Source organism: Triticum dicoccoides, chromosome 5A (assembly GCF_002162155.2).
Source record: "Triticum dicoccoides isolate Atlit2015 ecotype Zavitan chromosome 5A, WEW_v2.0, whole genome shotgun sequence".
NCBI lineage: Eukaryota > Viridiplantae > Streptophyta > Magnoliopsida > Poales > Poaceae > Triticum > Triticum dicoccoides.
In genome coordinates, this window is record NC_041388.1 from 517335939 (window position 1) to 517340527 (window position 4589).

A 4589-nucleotide genomic window follows, 5' to 3' on the forward strand; every position below is an offset into this window, starting at 1 on the left:
TGATCTCCATCGTAGCATCGTTGTCGTCTCGCCAACTATTGCTTCTACGACTATCGCTACCGCTTAGTGATAAAGTAAAGCAATTACAGGGCGATTGCATTGCATACAATAAAGCGACAACCATATGGCTCCTGCCAGTTGCCGATAACTCGGTTAGAAAATATGATCATCTCATACAATAAAATATAGCATCATGTCTTGACCATATCACATCACAACATGCCCTGCAAAAACAAGTTAGACGTCCTCTACTTTGTTGTTGCAAGTTTTACGTGGCTGCTACAGGCTGAGCAAGAACCGTTCTTACCTACGCATCAAAACCACAACGATAGTTCGTCAAGTTAGTGATGTTTTAACCTTCTCAAGGACCGGGCGAAGCCACATTCGGTTCAACTAAAGTTGGAGAAACTGACACCCGCCAGCCACCTATGTGCAAAGCACGTCGGTAGAACCAGTCTTGCGTAAGCGTACGCGTAATGTCGGTCTGGGCCGCTTCATCCAACAATACCGCCGAACCAAAGTATGACATGCTGGTAAGCAGTATGACTTGTATCGCCCACAACTCACTTGTGTTCTACTCGTGCATATAACATCTACGCATAAAACCTGGCTCAGATGCCACTGCGGGGGAACATAGTAATTTCAAAAAAATTCCTACGCACACGCAAGATCATGGTGATGCATAGCAACGAGAGGGGAGAGTGTGTCCACGTACCCTCATAGACTGAAAGTGGAAGCGTTAGCACAACACTGTTGATGTAGTTGTACATCTTCATAATCCGACCGATCAAGTACCGACCGCATGGCACCTCCGAGTTCAGCACACGTTCAACTCGATGACGTCCCTCGAACTCCGATCCAGCCGAGCTTTGAGGGAGAGTTCCGTCAGCTGATGACCCACAAGTATAGGGGATCTATCATAGTCCTTTCGATAAGTAAGAGTGTCGAACCCAACGAGGAGCAGAAGGAAATGATAAGCGGTTTTCAGCAAGGTATTCTCTGCAAGTACTGAAATAAGTGGTAACAGATAGTTTTGTAATAGGATAAATTGTAACGAGCAACAAGTAACAAAAGTAAATAAAATGCAACAAGGTGGCCCAATCCTTTTGTAGCAAAGGACAAGCCGAAACAAACTCTTATAATAGGAAAAGCGCTCCCGAGGACACGTGGGAATATCGTCAAGCTAGTTTTCATCACGTTCATATGATTCGCGTTCGATACTTTGATAATTTGATATGTGGGTGGACCGGTGCTTGGGTGCTGTTCTTACTTGAACAAGCATCCCACTTATGATTAACCTCTATTGCAAGCATCCGCAACTACAACAAAAGTATTAAGGTAAACCTAACCATAGCATGAAACATATGGATCCAAATCAGCCCCTTACGAAGCAACGCATAAACTAGGGTTTAAGCTTCTGTCACTCTAGCAACCCATCATCTACTTATTACTTCCCAATGCCTTCCTCTAGGCCCAAATAATAGTGAAGTGTTATGTAGTCGACATTCACATAACACCACTAGAGGCTAGACAACATACATCTTATCAAAATATCAAACGAATACCAAATTCACATGACTACTCATAGCAAGACTTATCCCTTGTCCTCAGGAACGAACGTAATTACTCACAAAGCATATTCATGTTCATAATCAGAGGGATAATAATATGCATATAGGATCTGAACATATGATCTTCCACCAATCAAACCAACTAGCATCAACTACAAGGAGTAATCAACACTACTAGCAACCTACTAGCACCAATCCCGGACTTTGAGACAAGAATTGGATACAAGAGATGAACTAGGGTTTGGAGATGAGATGGTGCTGGTGAAGATGTTGATGGAGATTGCCCTCTCCCGATGAGAGGAGCGTTGGTGATGACGATGGTGATGATTTCCCCCTCCCGGAGGGAAGTTTCCCCGGCAGAACAGCTCTGTCGGAGCTCTAGATTGGATCCGCCAAGGTTCCGCCTCGTGGCGGCGAAGTCTCGTCCCGAAAAATTCCTTCTTATTTTTTTCTCATCGAAAGACCTCATATAGGAGAAGATGGGCATCGGAGAGCCACCAGGGGGCCCACGAGGTAGGGGGGCGTGCCCTAGGGGGGCGCCCCCACCCTCGTGAGAAGGGTGTGGGCCCCCTGGCCTTCATCTTTGGCGTGGATTTTTCTTTATTTCTTTTAACATGTTCCGTGGAGTTTCAGGACTTTTAGAGTTGCGCTGAATAGGTCTCTAATATTTTCTCCTTTTCCAGACTAGAATTCCAGCTGCCGGCATTCTCCCTCTTTATGTAAACCTTGTAAAATAAGAGAAAATAGCCATAAGTATTGTGACATAAAGTGAGACAACAGTCCATAATGCGATAAATGTCGATATAAAAGCATGATGCAAAATGGACGTATCAACTCCCCCAAGCTTAGACCTCACTTGTCCTCAAGCAAAAAGCCGATAACAATAAATATGTCCTCATGTTTAGAGGTAGAGGCATCGATAAAAATAAAATACGGACATGAAGGCATCATGATTATTCTCATAACAGCAACATATATAGATTTTGTCATATGATTACTTATGTTCAAGTGATGATCTATTAACAATGCAAAAGTATAAATCATAAACCTTATTGGGCTCCGACAAACTATAATATCAGTCATTGAAGCAATAGCAATTTATCATAACATCGGAAAGCGTCTATGTCAGAGCTAAAAAGCAAGTCCACATACTCAACTATCATTTAGTCCTCCATAATTGCTAACACTCACGCGATACTTGTGGTTACGGAGTTTTAATCGGACACAGAGAAAGATAGGGGCTTATAGTTTTGCCCCACAACCTTTTACCTCAAGGGTAATGTCAACAATAATGGTTCATGCTCCCCTACATCCAATTAGATATATATATATATATATATATATATATATATATATATATATATATATATATATCATGTTCTTTCCAACATGCTGAGCTTGCCAGAGGATAAAATAAAAAAGAAAAGGTGAAGATCACCATGACTCTTGCATAAGGTAGAAGATAATAATAAAGGATAGGCCCTTCGCAGAGGGAAGCGGAGGTTGCCATGCGCTTTTATGGTTGGATATATAAAATCTCAATGCGAAAGAACGTCATTTTATATTGCCCCTTGTGATATGAACCTTTATTATGCAGTCCGTCGCTTTTATTACTTTCACATCACAAGATCGTATAAAGCTTATTTCTCCCACACCAATCAATCATACATATTTAGAGCATTTTTTATTGCTTTGCACCGATGACAACTTACTTGAAGGATCTTACTCAATCCATAGGTAGATATGGTGGACTCTCATGGCAAAACTGGTTTAAGGGTATTTGGAAGCACAAGTAGTATTTCTACTTGGTGCTGAGAATTTGGCTAGCATGAGGGGGAAAGGCAAGATCAACAAGTTAGAGGATCCATGACAACATACTTTATCTCAGATATAAGAAATACATAACTCATTATGTTGTCTTCCTTGTCCAACATCAACTCTTTAGCATGTCATATTTTAATGAGTGCTCCCAATCATAAAAGATGTCAATGATAATATATCTATATGTGAAAACCTCTCTTTCCTTATTACTTCCTATTAATTGCAACAATTACCAAAGCTATGTCTGCCAACTCCCAACAACTTTTAATCATCATACTCTTTCTATGTGAAGTCATTACTCTCAATAAGATCAATATGAACTTTTTGTTTCTTTTTATTCTTTTCTCTTTTCTTTTATTCACCGAAGATCATGGCAAAATAATCAAGCCCTTGACTCAACACTAATCTTTATTATATATAGCTCACGGACTCGATTACATAGAAAGATCATAAAGCAAAACTCAAAACTAGATCATGCCATAAACTTTATTCTACTGGATCAAGATACTATCAAAAGGATCGAACTAAGAAAAACGGTAAAGGTAAAAGTGATGGTGATACGATACCGGGGCACCTCCCCCAAGCTTGGCAGTTGCCAATGGGAGTGCCCATACTCAGATACTCAATTCTTCTTTGTTGGAGGAGATGGCGGAGGTGTTGTTGATGATGCGGGCTTGTCATCCATCTTCCAAGGCATAGGTTCACCATCATAGAAAGATGATCGAGTCTCCGGAATCCTCAAATCTGCAGCCAAACTCATTCTTTTGAATCTATATTCATACTCACAGTTTTGGTTTTGAAGGTCATAGACTTGGGCTTGGAGGTGCTCGATCTTCTCATATAGCTTGAAGATGGCTTCCTCGGTGTTCTTGGCATCCGGCTTGTAATTGTTAGTGAACTCCGTGAGCATCGTGTGCCTAGCGTTGATTCCACGCTCCACCATCCCCTGGCACTTGAAAACTTGTTGCTCCAATGCTTCGAGCCTCGTCTCTATGCTTCCGGTCCCCTTTGGTCCCTCTTCATCTCGGATGTGCAGCAACCCATCACGGAACTCAATGGTTTGAGGGTGTCGCAGCACCTCCGCGAGGTAAGGGTTGATGACCTTCTCGAAGAACTTGTCCTTGGAGGCGCTTGGGGCCAACATGATAACCTAGATCTGTCAGAAAAACAACTCGAAACAAAAATAGGAGATTTTTG